Source organism: Euprymna scolopes, chromosome 30 (assembly GCF_053919585.1).
Source record: "Euprymna scolopes isolate OS-2025 chromosome 30, ASM5391958v1, whole genome shotgun sequence".
NCBI lineage: Eukaryota > Metazoa > Mollusca > Cephalopoda > Sepiida > Sepiolidae > Euprymna > Euprymna scolopes.
In genome coordinates, this window is record NC_136511.1 from 35,227,626 (window position 1) to 35,252,946 (window position 25,321).

The following is a 25,321-nucleotide window of genomic DNA, read 5'->3' on the forward strand; positions in this document are numbered from 1 at the left end:
TAAAAATGGGTGGGTATGTGAAAAAGAAGCCATTTCTTAAATTAGATTATGCAGTTTTGTAAAAAAAAAAGGAAAGAGAAAAAAACGCATACATATAAATAAATATACATAAAAATAAACAAACACACAATATATACCCGTTTAAAGAGTTTTTTTTGTTAATTAAAACAATGCAAAAAATAGGACATTTTTGAAAAAATAGAAATAAAACTAATGTGCACAAAAAAAAATAAATAAAATCAATTGTAATTTCTGCGCGCCTTAAATAAGCATACAAAAAGTATTTTGACGAAAATGAAAATTACAAAGAGGTTTTTTTAAAAGAAGTGACTTTTATTTCAGCAAAAGTATTAGTTACGCATTAGTAGGTTAAAATGTTAATATAAATAAAATGGATACCGTTTAACGTCTTGTCCAGGACTTTTCAATATATAGCTATTTATATAAATACAGGGCCGTGAGAAAAAAAGAAAAACAATTATTCAGTCGAATCCCCCAACAAGTTTGGAGAAAAAACGCTTTAACTTTATTCTTGTTGCGGGTTTCCTGAATACATCAGCGATATTTTGTTCTGATGATATGTAATGCAAAATAATGGATTCCTTTTACACCTCGTTTTTTATGAAATGGTCTTTTATATCTATATGCTTAGATCTTTGGTTAATTACCGTGTTCGGTGCTAAGACTATACTGACTTGATTATCACAATTAATTACTACGGGGCTGTGCGTTAATTCTGGCTCTAAAATAGTATTTAGGATATTTTTAAGGTAGAGTGCATCCTGGGTTGTGTGTGTGATCGCGATAAAGTCTGCTTTACACGTAGAGACAGATACAATCTGTTGCTATTTAGATTTCCATGAAATAATAGGCCCATTTTCTGAGAGTCTGAAACAATATCAAGATATACTCTTTCGATCTTCGTCATTTCCCCAGTTTGAATCCTAAAACCCTTCTTATTTTAGGGGATTTCTTAATTTTCTAAATACTAACTTTTGTTCATTAGTTTATTTTAAATAACGCAGGGCTTATTTAGCTCTGTTTAAATCCTTCATTGTCGGTTGTGATAATTTTTGTGACAGTTTTGTTACTGTATAGCATATTTCGGGCCTGGTTGCAGTCATTAAATACATAGGACTACCTATAAATTCGCAAATTCACAATTCGAATTTTAATTCGAATCCATCGAAATACAGACGCACGCTGGGTCCATAACCTCTAGAAGTGTAAGCCATGTTTAGTTTTAGAACAGTTTCCGATGGTTCGTTGTTCTAAACAAGTCTTGAGAGGTGACTAGTTTGCAGTAGACAGAACAGTTTCCGATGGTTCGTTGTTACACACAAGTCCTCAGAGGTGATTTGTTTGCAGTAGACAATTCCACAGAGCAAAATATTCTTACTGTGTCAAGACGGAAAAAAGCATGCGAAATTGCTACAGAAAAGGTTTAATATTTATGGAGCAATTCTGGTTTCTGATTAGTTGGTAGCAGAACGTGAATTAATTCGATTCGTCAGTTCCAAGCAGCATTGTTTATAAATAGAATCGCCCGACTGTGTGGTATCATATCCCATTATGAATAAAAAATATCGCAACATATACGCTTGTTCTATATTGTCCGACTTAGTTGTACAAGTATAATTAGCATATCAATAGTGTTAAACTTTACAAGTGCATGTGTAATGTATACAAAACCACAATAAAAGCCTCCTATTCTAAATTTATAAGAATGAGAATATACCAAACAGTTGTTATGCTTTAAATGAGATTTTGTATCCGATTTACTGCTCGAACAAGAAAACGGTCTACTAATTAGTGACCCAAATGATTTTCTATCTTATGTGTTTTCATGAAATCTTAGTCATTGTACCTATTGTCTAATTAGCGAAATGTTCTATAGTTTAGCATGTGTTTAAGCAAATCGTAACCATAGTTTTTTTTTCTCAATAACGAGATAGTTAATTACCTCCAGAAATAGGTAGCGATTTATTAAAATGACCAGCAGCCTTATTCTATCACACCAACTGTTACGATAGAAGAAAGCTGAAGCTGCTAAAGCACGTGGGCAATCATATAGTACGTGGATGAGATTATCGAAATTAAATGAATTAATGATAAAAAATAAATACATATTCTTTGTAAATGACGACTATTTCGTACATTTAATACCAAAATTCCAGAATAAATAATAAAAGTAAAGATACTGTAATAGCTCTGTTTCACAAACGAAGCTTCCAGTCAAAGCCAGACTAAATGGGAGCAGATATATGAAACATTATAAAAAAAATAGTTTATTGACATGTATAATTCACACCACTAAAAAAATGGTTGTTGCTCTCACCTATATATATATAATTCATGTAACATTTCATAATGGACAATTTCATGAATTATGAACGAGGCGATGTGTGCAATGAAACAGCTGTTTCCATTTTTTCATAGTTTTTAATTGAAAGCCAAGTTTAAATTCAGAATAATTTCCAAAGTGTAGCTAATCTGTATAAGTCTTGGAGATGAAAAAGAGTCTTCGGTGGGTATTTTACGTGTAAAGCCTTGGACTTACAGATTTTGCAGGAAAAGAACAGAGATCTTTCTCGGTGAACATGAGAAATCGTTAGAGAATTCTAAAATATCCAATATGTTCATAGATTAATACCGGTTTCCAATTGGTTGCTAGCAGAATGTGACTCCATTTGAGTGGTCAGTTCCTATCGCAAGTATCTATAAGTAGATATTTCCAATTCTCTTCAAACAGTCAACATTCATTCAGTCATAAAAGTGGTGCCTTCCTAGTACATGCATTTACGGCTATAGCGCTCCATCTATGGCTCTCCCTCGAGGCATTCATGAATTCATTGTTGCTCATCATTTTTTATGTTATTTAAACTGTTCCACACTGTCGTTTTCTGCTTCTTTCTACAATCGATATTTCCCATAAAACTAACCTGTTCTATTTTAATTTTTCTGTATACATACCCTTTAAACCTCGTTTCGTTTTTTGTGCTGTCTTTATAAGAGATCCATATGTTTGACATTTCTAATGCCTCTTGATATGTCCAGCATATCTTAAAACTCTCCTCAGAAACCAAGTTACAGTCGCTTTTAGTCTTTTCTTAGTGTTGTTGGTGATTGTTCAGCACTCACGACCGTATAAAAGAAGAAATCGTACATACGTGCGGAGTATTCTGAATTTGGTGTCAATTTTAATGTTTCTGTTGGTCATGATTGATGACGATCTATTGAACGCGACTTATTGATTTATTTCTGTAGTCTCCTGGAGGTGAAATTATTATACCAAAAACTAGGATTGTTGTCCTGTTTGGCGTGGCACAATATTATGCTAAAGGAGTGAAAGAGTGTTCACTGCGAGCGGTTAAACTAAGCATGTACTCTCAGTATTTTCCCCAGGGGAACAAAATGTGACACAAGGTCGTTTTTAATAACCTACCTACCGCTCGCAGTGAACACTCTTTGACTCCTTTAGCATAATATTGTGCCACGCCAAACAGGACCACAATCCTAGTTTTTGGTATAATAATTTCACCTCCAGGAGACTACAGAAATAAATCAATAAGTCGCCTTCAGGGGGAACTCTGACAGAATGCAAAAAAAAAAACTGTCTTAGTATAGAAAGTTTTCCCCCTCCGATGGATAATAAGAATTTAATTTCTTACATAGTGCTAGACGAATCTATACCATTACAGATATGGAGGTGTTTACTACCCCAGAACCCCCCCCTTCCGAAGATTTATGTCCCCGAAGTATAGGTTTACTTTCTCGAATTTATCACCAAGGTGTCCTTCAGTTTTCTTTTTTTCTGTCGGAACGACGTATTTCTGTACTAGTTGGAGGAGGTTCCACGTCAAATGCGTCATTCAGTAGGTCCAACATCTTTTCTTCTGACGAAGTTTCACTTACTTCGTTTTAAGTGCGTTTGCATTCCTGATTCAAATATTTCTAATGTGCGGAATGTAGTCATTCAATCCTCTATACCATACGGCCGATTCTGTTTTTCATTGATCCCTGCTCCCAGAACCTATTATTATCTTTGTACATCTTGAAGAATATTTTTCTCCCGGCACGTAATTCTTCTTGGGGACAGTTGTCTTTGCAGGTTTACCTATTTTGGCAATAGTTTGTCAAAGACTTGCCATATTTTTCTCGCGAACATCACTTCCGCTGGAGACATCTGAGATGGTGCATTCTCGTTAGGCATTATTCGTACACTTGAAGAAATCGTTGCAACGCTTGTTTTTTAGATGAAGCGTCCTTTGCCTTCTACAAAGCCTTCTTCGAGGTTTCCACAAATAATTCCGTCTGTCTGGGGTTGTAAGTCGGACTTGTGATGTGGTTGCCAATGTTGTGGTCCTGTTTAGGGTGTTACAATATTAACGTGAAACAATCCTAATGTTCACTGCGAGCGGTTAAACTACACGTGTGCTCTCTGCTCGACAGCAAAAATGGCTGGCTTATATAGTGCCGGACGAATCCATACTTTCATAGCTATAGTGATGTTAACTACCCCAAAACAATAACATTGAAACCGCATCAATAATGTTAACATATTTAATAACTTTTAGATCACTATAAGTAGATTCAGAGGTTTGAATTGTATCGATCAAGTCAATAACTATTTAAAGTTGTTAATCAGTTGTTACATTAACTATTGCGTGTTATTATTTAATAATAAAACATGGTGATATATTAGAAAGAATAAAAAATGCAGGCTATATTTGCACTTCGAATAAAATATCGAATTTGTTTAGATACCTCGTTAGGATATATATTCGAAACTCTGAAAACTAGCGGTGTCAATTTATTCATCCTCTCAGTAATGTCCGGGATAAGTTCTACACGTAAGACATGACGTATGTCTAAATCAATATGACCACTAAACCCATGTTAGAAAAACAAACAGTCGACCTATCTGATGTTTCGTTGGGTCTTCTTGAAGTATTTTTTATACTTTGATTCAGTTGCGTCTTTCATGTTTAGTTTTTCCGCTGTCCGTTTTATTTATGTCTACAGCGATTTCCAATTTGACCAAATAGATTAAACAAATTCTAAAAACAACTTTCCGCATTGTTGAAAGGGAAAACCAAATTAAGCAGAATGGCAGACATGAAATGTACGAAGAAAATGTACATTGATTTAACAGATAAAACCGTTGCAAAATAAACACACAAGCACACACAGATACACACACACACACACACACATATATATATATATATATATATATATATATATATATATATATATATATATATATATATATATATATGGGGGGAGGGTATGTGTATAAATAAACTACTTTATTCTGTTGGAACACAACTATATACATACACACATACACACACACAAATATATATTTTTCCAGAGAACAATAACAACTGAAGATTTAACGAGCTTAATATAAATGTGCTCGATACGGAAGTAGAGCAAGATTACTTTTCAATTGTTTTACATAACCATTTAAATGTCGCTACACATTCATGAACATAATTCACTCAGTTAATAGTAACTAGAAACCTCTTCAGGCGATATTGTTAATACAAATGTTTAGTTTGTAATAAAAATATTGAGTGGGTTTAACAATAAGAAAAAAATCATCAGAAGGTCAAATGAAATATTATTTATTATTCAAATTCTTTGAGATAAGTTATTTATATGATGATTTATTTACGGAATGTTATACTCATCTTTATAGTTGTTGTTTCACGACATTTCAGCCAATTTTTCCTCTGGCCTTTGTCAGGTGGTTAACATCGACAGCATAGGGATACCTCTTTACTATATCCTCAAAAAGTATTGCCTTCCATAGTTGTTGAGATCTCACCATGTATTGCCCAACTAATCATTTGGTAGGATTTGGGAAGGATTAAAACGACTATTTTCAGACAATGCCCACCTATAACCGTAGACTCAACGTCTCTATTCACTGCGCACGCTCCCTGAATGGCGATATCAAAGTTGTATTTTTTAGTCTCATAAATGCAAGCTTTTTTCTGTTATTTGATCTTTCATCGTCGGGTCCGTACCCGATTTTTATATTATTTAATTACTGGAATTCTTTGATATGAGTAATTTGTAACTTTATTTATTTATTTGACAACTATTATCCTCATCTTTAAAGTTGTTGTTACACGACGTTTAGGATAGGTATTCCCCTGGACTTCGTAAGGTCGTAAATCGCGATGGTGTAAGAATGCTTAATCTCTTAACTGTATCCTCCGTAATTATTTTTTTCTATTACTGTTGTTGTCTCACCACATTTTGGCCAACAATCCTCTGGCCGGCTTTGGGTGGAATTGAAACTGCTATCTTCAGGCAAGGCTCATATGAAACGTCGTAAAACAACAACTAAAATATTGTGGATAATAGTCCATAAATAATTATATAAAGTCACATGGTATGTCATTAAAAATAAGATATTGTATTTAATATATCTAAGGATGACGCAAAAGATGGGGTGGGGATTAAGGTTTGTGTCAGAATAGAGGCTTAGAGGAAAACAAATAGAAAGGATAGGAAGAAAAACTAATGAAAAATGGGAAAAAGTGGGGAATAAGTGCAAGTATATAGCAATAAGATCCATTAATTAAAAAAGTAAAATCACAGAACAACTTTTAAACTACGTCTCTTAAAAGGAAAACGAAATGAAAAAGAAATAGGATAAAAACAAAAAAGTAGACCAATGTAAAAATCATTAATGATAAGAAAAAAAGATGAAGGATAAAAAGCGATCACATTTGCTAATGAACATTTCATAGTGGGTTTTTGTCATGTCATCAACTCCGCCAATTGCTTCGATTATCTCAGCACAGTTGTTTGCGATTTTTAAACATCTTATTTGTGGTGTTCGCCTATTCAGTATCATTCGAATTGTGTGATAGTTTACTCTCTCTCTCTCTCTCTCTCTCTCTCTCTCTATATATATATATATATATATATATATATATATATATATATATATATATAAAATTTCTATATTTAGGCAGCATCTTTTCATTCAAGCAAATATTATACGGAATATCTAAACATTAAAAAAAAGAATCGAAAAGCAAAGTCTCTCCATTGCATTTAATAATAATAATAATAATAATAATAATAATGTATAAACGTGTGTGTGATATTTCCTATACCTATACGTATATATATGTATATATATATATATATATATATATATATATATATATATATATATATATATATATATATATAATTCAATAGAATAGAAATATTAAGTCTACATACAATTATTTTAATCAACACACAATATTTACAGATAAAAGGTTATTTAAGGAAATATTTTTAAATGTACATATATATATATTTTTAGCCATCCGCATACAGTCCTGTTTCCTTGTATCACAACTAATCAGTGCCGCTAGACTAGCATCTCTCCCAAGCCAAGGATTAAACCTAGAACCGTCATGTTGACAGTCGGCAAAGCAAAATCAAACCGCCTACTTGGCAGATATATACGTAAATATTGTTTATTATATGTTTTTAGTCAGATAATTTACTATCAGGAATAATGGCAAATATGAATGTAGATATTGCTTTTATAACAATTTAGTTTACAATAATTTTCCTTTTAGTCTAAAAAGTATTTTTACTTAGTAATTCTGAAACAAAGATTTTATTTCCATGAAAAATTTTACAAATTATTGTTAAAATAAAAAGATAGGCGTCACTTTGAAACGCAAGATGCATAATATAAAATAAGTTTTAAAAAATTATGATATAAAGTAAACTTTTTCGAATATAAATGAGAATCAGATAATAGTATTACAATTAAAAATTATTATTTTAAATATACTTTTATATTATTTATATTATTATTCATATTATTTTCTTAATTTATATTATTTCTCATTAATATTATTATTAATAATATTATTAATATTCTTATTATTGACGTTAATCATATAAACAGAAGTATTTAAAATACAGACGAAATCAACAATATCTGTTTTGGAAAATATTTTATAAAATATATTTATTTTAGTATTAACGAATTATATTATCTTCGACATAAAAATAAAACAATATTTATGGATAAATCTTAGGGTAGTTTTTTTTTTAAATATTTTATTTAATACGTTTCCATTATTTTTTAATTGAAATTCTAATCCAATGATTGCTGTTATTTTCTGTTTCCTAGTGTTTTAAAGGTTCCTCAGTTGCGCTCGGGATATTTGCCTGGCTTACGTTGAGCTGACGCTTACATAATCCGGTTCGTAATTTGCACTAGTCTGGACTTTTGATAAGTCATCAATGAAACATTGGCCTACGTAAAATTGGAGTGCCAAGTAGTTTATATGGTGTTCGCTTATTTGAACCTGGTTTCGTTTTTCTATGGTTTAGTTTTTTTTATATAAGTTTGGCATCGGTTCATAATTTTATGATTTCTATTTTCAGTACTTTATTCTAAAAAAGTTTCCATTTTTTTCTAATCGGTTTATGTTGTAGTTAAAAATATAAAGTAAGTTCAAAGGTTTTCTTTACGAATGTATTTTCTAATTAAATAAATGAACAGAAACGAAAATTCAAATCAAGGAAGACATATTAAAACAAAAAATACACTTTAGTCTAAAGTAATAATAACAGAAAGAAATAAACAAATTTACCTCACCAGAATGAATAGATTTTTGTTCAAAATAATTAGGTTCGTCGCATAAATGTTTTTTAGTGTTCGGACGAAAAGGCTACACATACTATCAGCGTTGTAATAAAAAACAACGCATATAAAATTTAATTAAAAATCATTTCGAATTGTACATTATGTCTACGATGAACAAACAAAATTTGACAGATACAGATGAGGCGTAAGACAATTTTTTTTTTTAATATAAGAAGTACATGTGATTAAAGTTAGAATCTGCATTATAGCCTTATAACCTCTCTCCTTTTATTTCTTTTCCTTTTTGGTCCTTCATAGACGGATTCTTTTACATCGATCGATGATGCCACCAAAATAATAGTGGAAAACAAACTACGTGGACTTTTCAATTCACATGTGTATCATTATTTGCACACGATAGTACTTTCTACACAGGCCAGAGATTGCTCAGAGACAAAAAACCGTGCTGTCCATTGAGTTCAGGTAAAAAGTGTCTTCGGATTTCTCTCTCTCTCTCTCTCTCTCTCTCTCTCTCTCTCTCTCTCTCTTTCTATAAGCTTTGCCAATGAATTCCTATCACCACAATAGTCCCTTGCCATTGACTTCTCGCTGCCAATAACCATTTGTCATCGCTGCTATTTTGGTGACAATAAGCCTCCTCAATTCCCCAGTTCTTTTATTGCTCATCCAGTTGAGCTCTGGTTAGTGTTTCTTTTCCTCGGCGTTTCCCTACCTCTACCTTTTGGACTATTTAGGATAGTGCCAGGTAATACTGATTTTTTTTAGGGAAGAGCGTTAATATACGATTATACAGTTTCAGTTTTCTGTGTTTCGTATCGTGTTTCTTCAGCTTTCCGTTTCACTTCCGTTGCTGTTTCCATACAGTCAGCTGGTGATGTAGCTCATTTGTATTAACATATGTATTCAAGGGGTTTTCTTAATATTTCAGCCGTTATCATTATAACTGTCCGTTGTATCTTTTGAGCCATCTCCCTGATTTCACTTTTTCCCATTCCTTTTTCGAATATTTTATGGATTTTCCTAGTGTTCTTACTATGATTATTGTTATCCTAAATGTCTTCATCATTCATATGCCTTTCAACTCTCTGGCTTGTTCTTTGTATTTGTTTAGATTATCCATATTCTTAATATTCACCACGTGGTCGACTGAAACGGCGACGTCTACGATCTGGCAGTACTTTTCGATCTTTTTATCTGTTATTACAGGTGGTCTTCTGGCTTGGGTTGCTTTATCTGTTTTAACGTACTTGTACCACACGATATCAACGCCTTTCGCTTCCATGTACTGCTACCGGTTTGTGCTTTTACTATTTGCGTATTCAAGATAAAGTTGTCTGTGTAGTTACTAATGTACTGATGTATTGCCGTCGTTTTTGTCATTTTTGTAGTAATATTTCTTAATCAAAATAAGTTCACACACCATTCTCCTTAATTAACAGCTTATTGTCTATTTTGATTTACAATGACACCCTGTTTCCTGGGTTGTACAGATCTTCAATCACCACTGTACTTGCATCACTTGTTTCTACTGGAATTTCTGTCATATAAAAGCATGTAAATATCCTGAAACGTTTACTCATTTCTCTGCTTCCTCTATTCGAATTCTTCCAATATTTGAGTTCTTGTTATACTATTTAGTTGTTATGAACGTTACGTTTTTATTTTTTTCTTAAGTATTTATCTAAGTTATTGAACTCCTTTTTATTTTACGGTGTCATATCTCTTATCGTAATCATATAACTGAAGTTACATTTAATTTTAAATTGTCTATCGTTACTCATTCTTATAGCAAATCGTTTAAGCGCTGTTTCGGTTTGGTGTGATGAGCGATTTTACTGTTATTTTTTCTACCTTTGTTTAACTTCAAACAAATTGGAATTGGAAGCCATCTTTAATTTCAGAAGAGTTTGCGATAAGAATTTATTCTATAAAATACCTGGAGGTGAAGAATTTTAAATGGGCAGCTGTTCCTTATTGGTTCTGTACTTATAATTTTTTTTTATATCCGGAAATCCTTTTGGTTCATAATTAAATCTGTTAAAACATAAATATATATTAATGAATTATAATATGTTAAATGCAGCAAGTAGCAGCACGCCAAATAAGTACAGAAGGCATTGAGATCTTAAAATTCAGGACAAGCTTTTTTTTTCTCAATACAGATCTCGGCTTGTTAAAAGTTATTTAAAGTAAAATTCTGACAAGTTTAGAGGCAAAACGTTTTAATTTCATTATTATCTCCAGTTTTGTAAATATTTCGGCGATATTTTATTCTGATGCCCTTTCACTTCTTTTGTGATGAAATGATATTTAATATCTATATGCGAAGATCTTTTCTAAATTACTGTGTTCTGCTTTGAGATTATGATGACTTGATTATTATAATTAATTATCACGGGAGTTTTAGGTAATTCTTGTTCGTAAAACAATATTTAGAAATGCTTTTAGGTATAATGCTTCTTGTGTAATATGTGTGAGCGCAATAAATTCCGCCTCACATGTGTAGATAGATATAATCTGCTGCTATTTAAATTTCCATGAAATAATCGGCCAAATTCTTTATAGTATAAAATATATATATATATATATATATATATATATATATATATATATATATATATACTTTAAACATAATATTTTAATTCATGAGATTGCATATGTATTATTATAGAATCTATGCTCTATTGAATATTATATGTTACAAGGAAATAAGAAAAAAAAAGTAATAATGACAATGCCGTTCATACAATTCCGTCTGTGTTTTTTTGTTTCCAATAGAACGTCAGTTGATATTTGGGTTTGACGATTAATACCCTGGCGGGGTCATTGTTTATTAATGCCTCGTTTTAAATCATGCAAACAAAGAAACAAAGAAAGAATTTGTGGCGACTTTAAATGATACCTCTTCTTTTATCGTTAATTGAACTTAGTAATAAGAAAAAAGATGAGCTACACCCGAGAACATTCAATTTGTAGCCGAATGTTTTACCACTGAGCTATGTCTATAGAATACAATAATCCTGTTCTTCATACGAAGAAATCATTTGCCGAGATTTTATTATCCCCCTTTATTTGCGTAAGGAAAATATTTCTTTATATATATATATATATAAATATATATATATATATATATATAAATATATATATATATATATATTTATCTATAAGAACGAAAAACTATATTTAGGATCGATTTTTTTTTTCGATTTTCGATGCTTATTCTCTAAATTTCTGTGAAAGACATATCTAAGAACACTGTCATGCATATAAATTACCTTTGTGTTAAATTTGCAAAAGATCGGCTCGGTCATATCGGAACCTATGAGGAAAGAAATTACACACACAAAAGATATATAATACAGAGATAGAGATAGCGATAGGCTTTCTCATGAGAATATCATATATAAAAATATTTAAACTAATAGAGCAATATGATATAATATATAAAACATATTTAAACTAATAGAGCAGTTTAAAAACACCTGACCTGGATTTTCTATTATAAATTGAATTATTATCTTTATTCATTTTGAATATTAAAAATCTAATATTAATAGTCCAATATGATGAAACTCTTACACGGCGGGTAAATGTTACACAAAGTAAGGAGTGAACCGGAGGTCAACTGGCCCTTTGTCCTGTAATTTCCTGATCATTGGCTTATTAGGAAGGGTGCGGTGGAAACTAGAAAGCTGATTGGCTAACTAAAAACTGAATAGAATGTGCGTATATAAAAACACGAGACAAGCACAACTCCTCGCATAAGCCTGATGAAGACAACCACAACTCCTCGCATAAGCGTGGATGAAACGCGGAATATTCTGTGTAGCTCAATTGCCATATATATTTTATAACTATATATATATATATATATATATATATATATATATATTGTGTCGCATTGTACCGAAGTAGCCGTAAGTCAGTTTTTATTCTGTGTTTCTTGCCTCATCATTGCAAATTGTTTGAAAGCTAACGGATACTCTTTGATGTATTGCTTTGGTCGCGTTCATCTCAAGGAACCAACATTTATATTTCCACGTGTCCATAAGAAGCCATTCTATTCCTGCCAGAGCCACTTTTAGAAGATCATCAAACTTCCATGACTTCAGCAGATGGCGTTTGCCTAAAGCATCTCGTCTGCTTCATTAAATACCGCGAGGTTAGTTCATTGTTGTTGTACATACACATACACATAAAAGCAAAATATCTCGTCAAATATTAAAGATGGGTGCACACAAAAAAGTCGTTTAGCAAAGAAAACCATCAGGTTTACTCAATAAAACGCCGTTTCATTTCCAAATTATCGGCTACGTCTTTCTCTCACTTTCTAGTTATTTCTTGTTTCAATTTTGTTAATGATCGCAATTATGAGACATTTCTCGGAGTAATACTTCCGCTACATGGTTTTGGATAGGTTATAAAACTACTTATATTATTTTTACAATTTATTTTATATAAAATGTAGTATAGGTACAAGCATTGAAGTGATGGCAGATAATCAAAGTAAATTCACTTTTTTTTTTAAATATCGAATTTTATTATTTTGAATATATATTACTGGTAAATCAATGAAACATGCTGTAATTCCTCATCTGAATACAGGACTACTTACTAACATTATCTGTAATTCGTATGGATTTATAGATATACATAAACTACGCTCTTTACTTCTAGATAATTTATTCTTTATATAAGTGTTAATTTCAACTGTATTTCCCGCAGTTAACGTTTGCCGTGTGGTTTGTTCCTTGCTAATGGAGTCATAGATAGCTTCGTTGCCGGGTTCGAATATCCCGACCGACTGTAATCGTTACTCCCTGCACCGATAATTCCCGAATGGATGAACCATAAGTGTTTGTAGGTATACAATAATAATAATAATTATATATATATATATATATATATATATATATATATATATATATATATATATTCACGCTGACGAAGATCGAAGGATCGGTCGAAAATATGTGCTTTTGAAAGAAACATTCTTGTTTTTTTCCAAAGCCTTTTTGTATTCCTACACCGCAAACACATAGGAAATAAATACAGAAAAGATATAAACATTTATATATTTTTAGTATTGATTTTTTATTCATACATATTTAAATATATGTGTATGTGTGTGTGTTTGCATGTAAAGTGAAAGAGAAGAGAAACAGATAAAAAAGAAAGATAATGTCAGAAGCGTATCACATAATTTTAAGTCAATGTACAAAGGGACACGACGTAAAATTACTGTATATATCTTAATACACATTTTTGGCTTTAAACAAATAAAAATTTATGAATGAAAATAAAAATGTGAACGACATCAACGCAAAACGATCTGAAAAATAGATTTATCCTCAAATACTACGAAATGATTAAAAGTTTTACTCAGTAAATATACATAATAAAAAACGAGATTATCATCTCTCTCTTTCTCTCTTCTTCTGTCTGTCTGTCTGTCTGCCTCTGTCTCTGTACCTCTTTCTCTCTCTTTCTCTCTCTCTCTTTGTATCTCTTTCTCTCTCTCTCTCTCTCTCTCTCTATATATATATATATATATATAGAGAGAGAGAGATACAATAGTATGTATCTATATATATATATATATATATATATATATATATATATATATATATATATTGACCGGTCGTACAATAGGCTTAAACATGATATTTCTATTTATGCAAATTGCATATGTATATCTATAGAATATTTCCTCTATTAGAATTGTATATATTACAAGGAATAATTTTCCCGATTGACTAATTCGCCAAAAAATTTCTTTTTTAATAATAATGATAATGTCATTTACAAATTCCGTCCGTGTTTGTTTACAATATCATGTCAGCTGATATTAAAGCTTGACGATAAATCTTTCTTCACTTATAAATAAAAATAATTTTTTTTACAGCTGAATGCTTTATGTTACAGCGGCAAAGGTTAGACCAGTCTAACGTATAATATTTCCGTATCAAAATTATTGTTTTATTTATAAGAGATTAAAAACTGCTACTCAATTTAGCACCTTAAGGACAATTTGACGCCAGCGGGTGCAGCGGCGGTGTCTATGCATGCATGAGCGCATATGTGCATATATTTGCACGCCAGGGCGGAAATTTATGGGTACATGTGAACGTTTCTTTAAGTATATATGTATGTACGTGCGCATATGTGTGCTCGCGCGCAAGGTCGCTAGCTAACCCTCTCCAAGCACTTAACAACAAAAAAATAACAAATAAATAAACCGAATCGTAGTCCCCCCCGCCTCCGAACCTAAGCGAACATCCAACAGGTCAAGACATACTTATCAAGAAATCATCTCACCAACGAGACGCCAAAAACTTAAACATTAAAACTCGAATTTTAAAGTAACCCCCTCCTCCTACCTCCATATATCCCCCTTCCCTCTCCATGTATCCCTATGCCCTCAGCGACGCCAGAAATGAACTTCCCGTACCCTCCCCCACAACCACCTGAGGTTCTTAAACTGCAAAACTAAAACATTACCGACATACCAAGCACCCCCCTCCCACCTTTACCCCTTGTTCCCGTCCTCTTTTTTCCGCTCTTCTCGCACCCCTCCCCTGACATCATTCACTCTTTCATCCCATCATAACGAACATTTCTGTAAAAGTCTGAGGAAGCTACAGACGGCCAAAAAAACGACCGGGTAGCTGAAATAATAATGTAAGTTATCAGATACGGTAATAAAAATAATACGTATATATATATATATATATATATATATATATATATATATATATATATATATATATAAATGTAATTCTTGGTTCGTTTAAAGTTTATGCAATCATATTTCTAAATTACCAATTTATTTGAAATTTTCAGACAACCCATCTTTAGAGTCGAGGGATGTTTTTATATTATCAAAATGAATTTATATCGCCAATTATTAAAATATTAAATAAAATAAATATATTTTCGTAAGCCGTTACTGCGAACCTGTTTTGTTGATAGAACTGAACTTCCGGTTCGATTCATTTCACACCCACGAATTGACGAAACGAACGAGATTTCATTTTTTGTTTACTCGATAAGTAAAAAAAAACAAAAAACATAATTCATTTGTTTATCTTCCAAATTTTTTAATTTAAACATTTTTTCTTTATTGTATCAGGCAACAAAAAAGTTTGTCGCTTGCTTTTTGAGTCAAAGTAACTTTTTATGTTTTTTTTTGTTTTTTTTTATTTTTCGATATAAGAAATATGAACTTTTTATTATTATTATTATGTTTGGTAAAAGTACAGTTTTCTTTCGGATAAATTTTACGGATTGGTAAATAATATTTGGTGCTAATGCAGAGAGTGGTCCGCTTTTTTTTTAAATCGTATTTCCAGGTTTAATTAAAGTTTTATTATGTTTTGTTTTATTCAATTGTAAGGTTAAAATACAGATTAGGTACAAAACATCCTCCCCTCCCCATGTTAAGAATGGCTTTTTAAATAAAAACGTTATTATTTCAGCACGGATCACTCTCTGCATGAGTATCGTACTGTCACCTAACAATTTAATAAACAAAACATGGTACTTATGCAGAGAAAGTACCATGCAAAAATAATAACGTTATTTAGAAAGCCATTCTTACCATGGGGAGGGCGTTTTGTAACTATTCTATACTTTCACCTAACAATTTAATAAACAAAAGATGGTACTTATACAGAGAAGGTACCGTGCTGAAATAACGCTATTAAGAAAGCCATTCTTAACATGGGAAAGGGAGGGTGTTCTGTAACTATTTTATAGTTTCACCTAACAATTTAATAAACAAAAGATAGTACTACCGTTATTTAGAAAGCTATTCTTAACATGGGGAGGGAGTTTTGCATCTATTCTATACTTTCACCTAACAGTTTAATAAACAAAAATAGATAGTACGTATGCATAGAAAATACCGTGCTGAAATAATGTTATTTAGAAAGACATTCTTAACATGGGGATGGTATTTTGTAACTATTCTGTCCTTTCACCTAATAATTTAAAAACAAAACATGGTACTTATGCAGAGAAGCTACCCTGCTGAAATAATGACGTTATTATTTAGAAAGCCATTCTTAACATGGGAATAGGGATGTTTTGTAACTATTCTGGACTTTCACCTAACAATTTAATAAAAAAACGTTAAACTTAAGCAGACAAGGAACAGTACTGAAGCAGTAACATTATTTAGAAAGCCATTCTTAACATGGGGAGGGAGGATGTTTTCTAACTATTCTGTACTTTCGGTGCTAATGCAGAGAGTGATCCGCGCTATTTTTTTAAACCGTATTTCCACGTTTAATTAAAGTTTTATGATATAAAATAGCGCGGATCAGTAAGTGCATTAGCACCCATTAATCGACTAACGTGACCTTATTACCAAATAAGATCCGGCTACAATGTTGAACGCGCCGTTCACATTTTTTTTTTTTTTCAAGTTAATTCAGCTTTCACAATATCTTTATTTTTTTATAATTTCACAATATCTTTTTTTTAATAATAGATTGTTAGTTAAAAAAGCACAAAACACCATCCCCTCTCTATGGTAAGAATGGCTGAAAAAATATTAGGTACTCATGTATAGAGTGATCCGTGCTGAAATAATAACGTTATTATTTAAAAAGCCATTCTTAACATGGGGAGGGGAGGGTGTTTTGTATCTATTCTGTACTTTAACCTTACACTTGAATAAAAAAAACATATCATAAAACTTTAATTAAACTTGGAAATACGATTTAAAAAATAGCGCGGATCAATAAGTTCATTAGCACCAGAAATTGTTAGGCTGGAGGTGTTTATTCTGAAAGCCGTTCTTAGCATGGGGAGAATGGTGGTATTTATTCCAAAAGCCGTTTTTAAAAGACGAAAGGCAGGTAAAAGGTTAAAACATGTGGTTAGGCATGGGTGCTGTTTATTCCGAAAGCCGGTCATATGGGGAGGTTGGGAGTGTTTATTCATGGCCGTCAGTGAATTATAGTGCATAGTACATGTCTTTATATCTTGAAAACTAATTGCCTCTGCAAATTTTAAATGAGATTTTCTTATTCAGCATAGTTGAAAATTGTTGACGTGGACCTAATGTAAAAAAAAATACCCTCCCCCCCAAAGAATATTGTGAAATTTAAATTTAAGCGCAGTACTAAAAATAAAATTAGTACACCTTTGGGTTTGTACTTGCACAAAGACTTGAAAAAGTTGTCAACAAAAACAAATATATAACGAGTAAATATTTTCAAAGGCAAGATAAGTTACTTTTCAACCTAATTGGATAATTTTTAGTGTTTTTATTAGGTTTGTACTACTGTACATATAAATTCGAAAAAGTTGTCAAAAAATAAATATATAACAAATATTATCAAAGGCAAGATATGTTACTTTATTACCAAAATGGATAATTTATTTTTGATTTTTTTTTTAATGTAAAATGTTTATTCGGCTCAAAAAACAAAGCGTTTACTGCTATATTTGAAAATTACAAATGGCGGCAGACTGTGTTAAGCACATTAGGTTTGGGAAAATGAGTTAAAACTAAAAAACTATACAAAATACTGTTAAAACCCACCGAATACATGCCTGCCTGTGTTACGGTAACATATATTGAGTGCGTACCTGACAGTATTTTGTATAGTTTTTTAGTTTTAACTCATTTCCCAAACTTTACGTATTCAACACAGTCTGCCGCCATTTGTATTTTTCAAATATACAGATAAAGACTACATGTTTTCGAACCGATTAAACATTTTACACTAAATAAAAACACTATAATCTTATCCAGTTAGGTAGAACAGCAACTTATCTTGCCTTTGATAACATTTATTTGTTATATTTATTTTTCAACAACTTTTTCGTTTCTGTGTTTAGTAATACAAACCCGTTTTATTTACTATAACGTTTAGTCGGCTCGAAAAACAGTATTTATCAGTGCATTTGAAAAATACAAACGGTGACGGACACTGTTGATGATGTTAAGTTTGAGAAAATGATTTAAAACTAAAAAACTATACAAAATACTATCAGAAACCCACCGAATATGTCAGCCTATGTCACAATAATATATAATCAGTAGGTGTCTGACACTGTTTTGTATAGTTTTTAACTGATTTTCCCAAACTTAACGTATTCAACAGAGTCCGCGACCATTCGTCTTTTTCAAATACATAGATAAACACTGAGTTTTTTGAACCGATTAAACATTTTACGTTAGATAAAAACACTAAAAAATTATCCAGTTAGATAGAAACGTAATTTACCTTACCTTTGCTTTCATTTATTCGTTTTTGAACAACTTTTTCGGATCTGTGTATCGTAACCCCTCCTTACCCAAATATTAATTAAAAACTCACATTTTTTAATACAATAAAAAAGAAAACTATTTAGCGTTACAATGGTTTAGCAACTTTCGGCTTAATCCACTGAATGTCGGTCGAGCCCAAGCCATGATTGATGGTAACTCCCGAGGATCCGGATCCAATTTTGCAAGAGTACCATTTTTTTTTTTTTTTCATTTTCGCCTTTTTTTTTTCTTTTTGGAGTGGATTGCTGTACTAAGAATATAAAAAACATGCATGTTCTCTTCTTATTAGAATTTTCCATTACACGAAATTAAGCCACAGCAACGCGTGGCAGGGTACAGCTAGTATATATATATATATATATATATATATATATATATATATATATATATATATATATATATATATATATATATATATATATAAGCTTAAGTAGTGAAAGGCTTACGAAATATTTGGTGGACATCAGGAAGATATGTAGATCAAAATCTAACATTCGTAAAGGGAATAACTTATATAGAATTTTCTACAAGGACACTATTTTTAAATATTTTTTTTGTTATAACAAACCCGGCAACTATGCAAAATTAGTCGATAATCGCAATAATTTGATATAACGTTAATCTTATATAAGCTTAGAAAAATACCAAATTATCAAATTACAGAAAACTGTAACAAATTTAAAAATTAATAACAAAAGATTAGGAAAAACTAATTCTTAATGTTATAACGATATATGTATGTGTGTGATTGTATATATATATATATATATATATATATATATATATATATATATATAGTAATTTATAAAATATATATGGCGATTAAGTTACACTGAATGCCTTGCGTTTCATCCAACTATAGGATTCGTCAGGCTTATGCGCGAATTCTGTGGTTGCTTCTTGTTTTTATATATGTTGAGGATTTCTAGTTGGCCAATCAGCTTTCTAGTATCCACCGCGCCCCTTCCTATCAGCCAATGGGCATGCATTTTATCAAACAAAGGATCTGTTTTAGAACTAGGTTAGTGGTTTTAGGTAGACGTTCTCCTTTTTTTTTATTTTTTTTATGCATATATATATATATATATATATATATATATCCGTGCACATGTTTTGAACCTAGTATCCGGTAGTCAGCTTAACAACGTATTCTGCGCCGATGTTTATAAGAAAACGGTTTATTTCAAAAGACTTTCATAAAAAGATAAAAGGACAACCTGCATACGCATGAGAAAGGATACATAGAAAGCACTAGAGATGTATAGACGACTCCATGTTACGTAGTTCATCGGAGCAATGACACATATACTGCACGGTTATTATTATGATTGATGTTGTAAAATAGAATGTTAGGAAAAATGTATCAAGGCGAAAGGTATTTTTACGATAAAAATTATTACGTACAAATAAAAAGAAGAAATAGGTTTCATAACTAACACAAACAGGAATGTTTACTAAATAAACACGTATATGTGATAGACATCAGCCGGTGACTATGAGTGATACGTATTAATGACGTCATTACATGAGATTTGTTTTTTTTTTGTTTTGTTATTTGTTTTTTGCATTTTTGCTTTGTTTGTATACGTAGATTGAAGTCAGTAAGTTAGAGCTGGAAGAAGACAGACAGAAAGTCGATTCGACTAGTCATAATGGTTCGAATCACAAGGAGGAACAATTGATAAAACGCCTATGAAATGTAAGGAACGGTGGACAAGTGTGCAGCTTTTCAATGCGAAAACATCCGGAATAAAGTTGTTGTAAAGAAAATCCCAAGAGTTGTTGGTTCTCCGAGATACATCTACTAAACAGCTTTCCGTCAAACAAAACCAACGATTGACCCTTTATGTTTCTCCTATTGCCTGATGTCAATCCTCATAAATGATATCCATCCGATTTTGTTGTAAATGGCATATGTTTATTAAACTGTATCCGTGACTATATCGACACGTATGAACACGGGACCACTAGACGATCTATGAACACACTCATATATACACGTTATATACATTCAACAGACATATAAACATATAAAAATTTATATATAGAAACAAACTCGTTTATATAGCTCCCCGGAGAATACAATAAAGCTTGAGTCGCTAAACACAGCAATCCCAAATAGCACTGATGCATAACTTTTCTGTTTTAACTTTCCCGGCCAAAAACACAAAAGAAATAAATATAAAAAATAATAATAATAAAGCTTGTCATCTCATCGACTTCAGGTTAGTTATACATAAATAATAACCGAAGACTGTCTACTAAAACTACTACAAAAAATAACAATAGGGTGTTTATACATGGAAAAATACGAACGTATCTAGACATTGCTGAAATTTAGGGAAAACAAGGAATGCATTGTTTATTCATTTACGTCAGTTGCCAATAAAATCAGGATTTTATGAATAGCTAGACATTAATGATTTCTAATTAATTTTCCTGCGATGCACATGAGCTGCCCATGGTTTGGAGACGATTTTCCCCAAAAAGCAAAATTACTTTTCAAAATAGACATAGTAATCATAACGACGGAAGTAAAGGATATGATATGCTATCATATAGCTTCAGGATAAAAAAAAGAAGAAACTAAAAACTGATGCGAAAAATAACATTCCGGAACATTTTCATACTGTCTCAATGTTAAGAATCAACGAATAGATTCATTAGACGTACTCAACCTTCCAGCCATATTGTTAATGGTATCCATTTACGAGGGAAATTACCATATTGAGTGATTTTCGTTTGCTTGATGAAATGTTGCTATGACGCTGTCTCATGATCCAATAGAAAGACAAGGTTCACTCACAGTTAATCTACGAACACGTGACAACATAGCAAAGACTAACGTACTTTTGAAAGGACATGCTTAAAGAAATAAAAATTATAAACATGGTTTAACTCGTAATCCGAATAAACAAAATTAAATAAAATACTAGTTGTTCTCATTTTAAAGATACCCTAAAAAGAAGAAAATAATTAGTTGACCGTAGTGGAAGGCGATACGAAGACATTTTATGGCTGTGAAGGCAAAGGCGCCCACTTTCTCTTCGTAGACCTTTTAAATAATAATTGTTTATCAGAGAGGTTCCACTTATTTTAGACATCTATATGATGTCGGTCGAGGATTGAGACCTGTCTGATAAAGTATGAATAAAAATCTACACAAATTATTAATATATATTAAACTAAATAAACAAAATAATTGAATGTTATGTCTGCCACTTGCCAAAGGCAATGTGCGTAAATTATGTATATGATGTGTGTGTTATTTTTATGCAGAACTCCTTGTAATTATATGTGCACAAAAAGCTCGGTGTTTGTTATTGATAGATGAGTATCGAAACAGCTGCGTGTCAATATGTAGTAACGATGGAAACCAGACAAAATATGAACATTATTAAAATTATTAATGATTGGTTCGTTACCGAAGGTAGAAGTCAACACGAACACATTCTTAAGAAACTAATACTAAAGGCAAACCTCTCAAAACTGTTGTCCATCGCCAACGGATACAATCATTAATTCATAACATCGAATAGCCCCATCATCAAGTTTAGACATATTAATGTTGCTGATAATGGCATTATGTAAATTGCCCAACTTCATCCGCCATTTAAGATTATCCCAATAATATTCTGTTAATTTACATACTATTTCTTTTTCATTCATATTCATTTTTTGTATTAAGAGCAACAAACGGGAGATTCAACAGCTAAAGTACACTTGTTGGAAAGAATCGAATTCTCTGTTTAAATAAACGCCGAAAAATTATTGTTCTCTGTAGTAGTAACAGAATTACTATTATTATTATTATTATTATTATTATTATTATTATTATTATTATTATTATTATTATCATTATTATTATTATTATTACTATAATTAATGTTATTATTATTGTTATTATTGTTATTATTATTATTATTATTATTACTATGATTATGATTAATGTTATTATTATTGTTATTATTATCATTATTATTATTATTATTACTATGATTATGATTAATGTTATTATTATTGTCATTATTATTATTATTATTATTATTATTATTATTATTGTGAGAGAGAAGGAGAATGAGAAGTGGAGCAATTATGTTCTATTGACCTTGGAGATAAGGCGTATCCACGGGGTTAAAACACAAATAATCCCTGTGTTAGTTGGTACACTAGCAGTTGTATTAAGTCGTCTAGAAGGAAAATTGAAAAAAAAAAACTACAAATCGCCGATGTTTTAGGCCTTCAGATCTCTACTATTGTCGGTACCACCAACATCCTTAGGAAAACCCTTGATCTTTGAAGCTCCTGGTTTGAAGCCGGGATTCAGGGAAATCCTCTGGAAATGAATCGCATCCCTCTCCAGACGTTGATAAACGAAATCAGAATTATTATTATTTATTATTAATAATAAAAATGACATATTTGATATTTTTCTTTCTGTGAGTATTGCTAATTGTCTTGTTTCGTATTTTTCTGATAATTTTTTATAGTTGGATTCATCAGACATTTTAAATTAGATTTTATTTCACAATTTTGCGATCAATTCGCTTCTTTCGTTTTTCATCTTCATCAAGTTTCCTCCACCATATTGATCGTTGCAGATATTTGTTCTACACGCATCATCAAAACATCTTCATTTGCCATTTATGTATTTTTTTAAATTAAAACATTAACTTTATCTTCACTTTTTACCACGCTTCCTTTATCTTGTTCTTATTTTCCATTTTCTTTCTGTATTTTCCACCCACATGAATGTAGTTTTTTTTTATTATTTCAAAATTGATGCGATTTACTAATTCCCGAATAGGCTGTTCCTTCATTCACACGTAACGTTCTTCTGGCGTTATCAATCATGAAGATTCTCGGGAAGTTGCGAAATTGACACTTTGGGGTTCTAAGATCGCCATCGTAATTAGTGCAGTAGAAGTCTCTTTATGTAGCAAAAACGATCTCACAGTGAATAAAAATGTACAAGTTGGATTGGGGAAATGTCTTCAGATTGTTCTACTATTTTGATGCTAGGAGGCAAAGGGGTTGAAAATTTTGAGAACCTGCGACTGCTTCAAGCAATTTTCTTACTGACATTATTCATCATAAAAATTATCATTTTATCTCAGTTTAGATAATTTTCTAAGTTACTGAAAAAAATACACTACAACTTGGTATACTACAACGTACATATTCCAACAATAAATACTTATTTTGAGCTGGAATTCTTCAGAAAAAAATCTTAAGGTTACGTAGTAAATACTGGCGTATATCTATCTCTATATCGATGTGTGTGCGAGGAAACTTCTCAACCTATATACTCAACGATTTTTTATCTAAAGATTTGATCTTAAGTATATAAGATATTGTGGAACAGTTTTAATCGGTTTTCATCCAGGAAAAAATGATCATTATGGTCAGAATTGAAAAATTGGTATGTGAGAATCGTCGGATTTTTATCTGTTTGCAAACCGTTGTAGAATTACGCATGCGAGAATGGTAAACATGACAGTTTTATTATGCTTAAAATACGTACAATTTATAAAGACTTTTTTAAAGATTGTGTCAAGCCGGCTTAATTGGTTATCGTACTTGACTCACTGTCTTTAGATTTTTGCATTGATTTTAGTCCGGGAATTTCTTACTTACAACAAGTGAACTGTTTAGAAAAAAAAACATAATACTCGCATGCACCTGTTTCAGTTTCTTTATTAATTAAAATATAATATTTACGTGTATTTGCGACCGTGCAATACCAGGCGGCCTGCTAGTATTAAAATAAATGAGAGAAACAATTAACAGAGACAACAAATTTTATTAATGTTTTGTTTATAACAAATACATGTTTATTAAGTTGACAATAACAAGATATTATTAAAAATGTTTGTTACGTTAGATCAATAGAGATATGGATTTATATTGTATCCATATGTATAGTAAGTATAACATGTTTTGCGTTCATACAGTAAGTAAATAAATTAATGCCATGCGTTTCATTACTAACACATTTTGCAGCAGAAAACCAAAATATGAAGACGTTTTATTCTCCAGGACATAGATTGGTATAAACAGAATAACATAACCAAATGCAATAGAAATACAGTTGTAACAAGGGGGGAGCATGTCATCAGATTAATATTCCCCAGAATTTGATTAAACTACTAATACGTAATGAAAGTGATAACCACTATTTCTTTTAATAGATAAATTGTGTATGCATTTATAAAACTTTCAGACAAAACCATGCGCATTTGTGCCTGCGTTTGTCGCCTGTAATTTCAGCTATTATTTAAATGTCAGTCGTCTGTGAGATTGTGTGTTTGTATATCCGTTAAAAACCTTGGCGATCAGATCGAACCAGTATCGTTAAAGAGAGTGATCTTTTGGACACATAATATAGA